General features: G+C 39.9%; 1 pseudogene; it reads right to left on the minus strand.

Moving 5' to 3' along the window:
* Positions 1-1,858: 1,858 nt before the first annotated feature.
* On the minus strand, positions 1,859-2,700 carry LOC126184348 (uncharacterized; annotated as a pseudogene).
* Positions 2,701-5,659: the final 2,959 nt, after the last annotated feature.

Below are 5,659 nucleotides of genomic sequence, written 5' to 3' on the forward strand. Positions count from 1 at the left end.
TATTTTGGAGCCATCGCTGACATCGATATTCGTATGAGGCTGTTCCAAATGGTTCAAATGGCTCTGATCACTATGGGACTTAACATCTGAGGTCATCAGTCGCCTAGAACTTAGAACTAATTAAACCTAATTAACCTAAGGACATCACACACATCCATGCCCGAGGCAGGATTCGAACCTGCGACCGCAGCGGTCGCTCGGCTCCAGACTGTAGCGCCTAGATCCGCACGGCCACTCCGGCCGGCTGAGGTTGTTCCAGATGCTTCTACAGGATGCTTCCTGAGGTAATCCAATGCCTTATTTTATAAGTGTTGTGCGATTCCGAGAATACTTTTACTAAGAAGCGAGGTCCATTAATACTCTAGATACGTAGTGCTTCGTGGAAAGTGATTCGTGGGTTTGACTTCAGTTCACTTACAGCTTCTTCGTCGGCGTAAAGAAGGATAGCCTTTTTTATTACTGCTGTGAACATTTGGGTCGGCGTGAAGGCATTGGTTTTTTTGGCGGAGGGTTCATAAGTGTTGTTACTGTGATGTATATACAAGGCTGCCTCCTGCATATTTCAGCCACCACATTGCCGGGTATGCTTCCGTGTAAGATTAAAAAAGTAGAGCTCATGCAACATATAATATTAAGGAGGCAAACTGTTCATGATTAATTATGTATTGCACGAGACCCATGGTTTTCGTTTTAAATCTTACAAGCATTTTCATAACTATTAAAAATTGACAATCACAAATTTTTAGGTCTATCTGTATGGGATTAGGAATCTGTACGGGGCTAGGAGGAATTATTTTATACTTTTTGGTACAATTTAAAAATGTGAACATTAAAAATGATTTTTATTTAACTAATTATTTCCAATACCGAAAGACTAAGTGACTGCAAAAGTGTTTCGCGTTATGCAGGTATAAACATCTGATTAGTGATTTTCCGTTTTCTAGGCGAGTGTAGCGGATTAATGAGTGTGCACATACTCTGCGACAGGCACATCGTATCAGAACTTTGAGCTATTCGCTAACTGGAGGTTACAAGGTCTAATTGAAGCTAATAAGTTATCCTTGTTTCTGTGAAAACTTGAAGTAGGGGATTTGTGTTTTATTTATTTAATTTTGTTTATTTATTTTTTCCGTTGTAGTCTGTTAGCTATAACTTAAACACTGGCTATATTGATTCTTACACAGTCTCATACACAAATTATGCAATATTCATTATTATTGTGTGTGACCTACGACCTGTTTACTTTGAACTGATTTCCTTTGCCTTTGTGGAGACTACCGGTGGAGGCTGTTAGAAGCCAGCTGTATGTTGCGTATCAGCTGTTAGCGGTGTATCTTTTGCTGTCCAGTGGCCTGATCTCGGAATCATTCTGGAGGAGTGACAAGTTTAGCTGTGTCGGGTGTCGAAGCAAGTCTAGCGACCCTTGTTAACACCAATTTGTAAGTATGGCAGTGTAGTAAATTGATCCGGATCCGCCAATAAACGACACCTAGTTAATCTTCGGACGAATGCGTCGCATAATTTGGCCCGCGCGACACATCGTTACTGAGCGCGTGGATTCCGGCCACGGACAGGCGAGAGACCAAGCGGTACATCACATCAAAGGGGACAAAGAAAGGGACTTTTCCGTCGTAGCGAGTGGCGGCTCGAAGCTAAAATTAGTGAGGGTGCTGCTTCAGAAAAAAATTTAGCCATTGATTTAAAAGTGTGTAAAAGCAGACAAATATGTATAGAAAGAAACATTATTCACAAACTTCATAAAACCATAAAAGAACAAAATCAAACACTTTTTACCTACTTTATCCTAAATTGTTACAGTTCAAGTATAATATATTCATTTGAAATCAAACACGTTCTTCTAATTGTAAACTGCGCAGAAAAGATCAATAATTTCCAGTTTGATCCCTTGATGACAACAGATGGAATTTTTCTCTATTGGAAGCACTTCAAGGAAATTTAGTCTTGCCGAATCGATGGTTCTTTTCAGTGTTGAGAAGCAGCATTCTGCTTCTGATGCAGTCTTAGGAACTGTCAACCTCTTTTTATCAGTTTCGTAATTTGACTAAGGACACCTTCGAGATCATTTTTCAAGACAAATTTGAGCAGTTCGATTAATCGGCAATATTCGTGAATATCAGATCTACAATAGAACATTTTTAGTTCAGTTTCAAGCTTTTCTTTGCCAGTCACTGGATATGTTTCAGTGGTCAGTACTATTTTTCTGTAGCATGTTTGTTCTTAAAACTAGTGAAGCATTCCTTGTTGAACAATTTAGCTGGTAGTAAGCGTTTAGTGGGAGAATATCTGTCCATCACATAAACACAAATACAGTCACCTGCCATGAGTGTCTTTGAAGGTAGAACATAGTACGTTGAATTTTATAATCAAAGATAGCAGTTTTGAAATTTGATATACATTCATCAACATTAAACATATTAATTTCTCGGGATTGCATTTGGTACTAATTTATATCGACAAGAGGCATAATCTGATAAAGGAGCCCCACCCTAAACTTGAAATTATCATCATTCAGGTATTTCAAAATTCCTACTGTTTCTTCAGTGGCATGATCTGCATTTGATGTTAACTAAATTTCACTAAGCCAGTTTTTTAAAGGTTGGGAATTTTCATGAACTCTCTTTATAGTGGTATGTCGAATTTCCACCTAGCAGAGAAGGAATGTGGAATATTGACGTCCATATGCTTCTTGAGAGTGGACACACGTTGCAGAGATCTTGGGAAGTGTGTTGGAATAGACAAATTGTTAGAGAAAATACTCTTTCATTACGAGTAATACTTGCTGCATTCTCATTATTAATTAAGTTTATCTGCACAACACTGAATGAAAAGTGCGTTACTATAAACAGTTTTTATTTCTGACTGATCTTCTTTTTTGCCTTTATCACTTCTGCACCATCAAATGTCTGTGCTGCCAGTTTTTGTCCATTTCATTGAAGGACTATGCCCAAGTGGTCTAAAATAAGTTTTGATATGCCACCTACAATTTGGTGTTCTGGAATAAAGAATTCCCAAAACGGTAAAACACTTCTCCATCCAGCACGTACTGTGTTTGAGTGTGTTCCAGAACATCTGTTGTGTCAACATCCAAAGGAAGCTTTCGTAATTTCCGTCCTTATCTCCTCATGGTTTATTGTAGCAGGCAGTCAAATCTCTTATTCTGAATGGCCTTTAGAAACACCTTGGAAGACTGCCCTGATTTCTAAGAGAGTCTTCAAATCTTATTCTAATATAGATGCAAAGTTTACTAATCCTCTAAATACTCCTGGGTTTACTGGATCGTCTTTTCCATCATGTTCACGTAAGGGTGTCTCAAAGTTTCCACGAAAGAAAATGCAATCTTAAGTCTGGGCAAAATATTACGGTTCTTTTTAACCTTTATATTATGCTCATTGATTGACTGTCTGTGTACCACATTGTGTCCCCCCTTAATACTTATAGTTCGTAAAAGTGACAGTGAAACTATATTATCAGCGTTCTTTTATGACTTGGCATGCGTTTTAGCTTTTTCTTTCATTTTATGTATATTTCTAAAACCGTCTTTTGTCCATGTGACACCAGCTCCAAATAGCAAACACGGAAAGCAAAACAGTGCATTTTTAACTTCATAGCCGCAAAGCCAACTTTTCTGTTGATAGCATTCAGATTTCAAATGGCTCTGAGCACTATGGGACTTTATCTAAGGTCATCAGTCCCCTAGAACTTAGAACTACTTAAACCTAACTTACCTAAGGACATCACATCCATTCCCGACGTAGGATTCGAACCTGCGACCGTAGCAGTCGCACGGTTCCGGACTGAAGCGCCTAGAACCTCTCGACCACCGCGGCCGGCTCATTCGGATTTCGAGTTACGAATTCGTTTCTTGTTGGCGCTTATGCATGGCTGAGATATTGCAATATCAGGTGCTCAATGACCTATTTTCTTACCGATAACTTTCTCATTGAGAGGCAGCTATGAAAACTTAAGTGGCTGAAGTTCACTTAAAGTCACAGGACTTATTTTTTGGGGATGCAAAGCCACGGCTAAATAAAAGAACCAAAAATGTGAATCAGTCAGTGAGCTGGAAACATGATAATAATGGTACACTCTATCAAATTCAAGAATACAGTACACGTTTTTAAGCACAACACACACGGAGCAAAAAAAAAAAAAAAAAAAAAAAAACTACCTTCCATAGCACAACAGGGTCGGGACTGCGTGAGTGACATTGCGCTCTCTCTCTCCTCATTGCAGTCTCGCGTGCGGCTTCCTATGTGCGCATGCGCACAAGAGCTAAACACAACGCCGCTGGAACTGTGACGTGCGTGCACAGTTTGATATAACGATATTTGTGCCTTTTTCAAAAACTTAGGGTTGGCGACTGACATCAAGCTGAAGGATTACACTAATTATAAAAAATTAAAGAATAATGAATCATTGCTTTAAATGTTATCCATAACATCAATTGCAAATAGGCGGTGCTGCAGTTTCACAAGTCTATACCTGAGCCGACTATGGTCGTAGCTCAGAAATATGGTGCGTCATTGACTGTAGACTTGAAGGAACGACTTCACCAGGACTTGAAATTTTATTGGGTAGACCTAAATTAAGATACATAGACGCTGTTGCTTGCGACTGTATGGATCGAGGAGATGCCGGCACGGTAGCTCAGCGTGTTCGGTCAGAGATTCAAATGGTTCAAATGGCTCTGAGCACTATGGGACTTAACTTCTGAGGTCATCAGTCCCCTTGAACATAGAACTACTTAAACCTAACTAACCTAAGGACATCACACACATCCATGCCCGAGGCAGGATTCGAGCCTGCGACCGTAGCGGTCGCGCGGTTCCAGACTGTAGTGCCTAGAACCGCTCGGCCACTCCGGCCGGCATTCTGTAAGAGGGCTGGTTGGCCTCTGTAATAATAAAAAAAAAATGAGTGGAAGGATCGCGTTCGGCAAAAACTGCGAATTGAGACTTTGGTTTTTCATTGATTGTGTAGATTACTAACGCGAATTCCGAATTGGCGTTTTTGCAGGGCCATTACCTTTACGTTCGCACTTACTCTTCCGACCAAGTTTTCCGTCTCTGGTGATCTAGCAGTCAACGCAAGGTTAAATTCTAACCTTCTTCCTTCTGTCGTATAAGTATCCCTGCTACTGAAGTTAACTCTTCTTCAATTTCACTTGGATCTATCATTTTGATGTGTGCCACTAAATGCTGTCTGTACATGAGTGTTAACGAGGAAAATTCTATTGCAGTTGCATTTGACAGATTGCTGGACTGTAGGAATTTAAGACAACTTTATTACTTGACAAAATCTCGTAGGTAGCCATACACCGATGCTGGTGCTCCCTAATACCCACTATCATTATAGAGTATTCCCACTATACACATAATTTCTAGTATTAATTTCTGTGAAAATACGAGGATAACATAGAGTAAGTCTTCAGTAAACCATGGGGTAGGCTTCGGTTCACTAAGTAAATACAGAGCAACAGAATGTGTGTCAAACGCTTTTACGACCTATGCTAGAATGTTTCTACAGTGTATGACTAACCGGAAGTACTGGACATGCAAAAAAGTAGGACATCATGCCTATCCACAGGTTGTCATTCCTGTGTAGAAAAAGGAACCAGAAGCCAAATACATGCTGATGA

Source organism: Schistocerca cancellata, chromosome 4 (assembly GCF_023864275.1).
Source record: "Schistocerca cancellata isolate TAMUIC-IGC-003103 chromosome 4, iqSchCanc2.1, whole genome shotgun sequence".
Taxonomy (NCBI): Eukaryota; Metazoa; Arthropoda; class Insecta; order Orthoptera; family Acrididae; genus Schistocerca; species Schistocerca cancellata.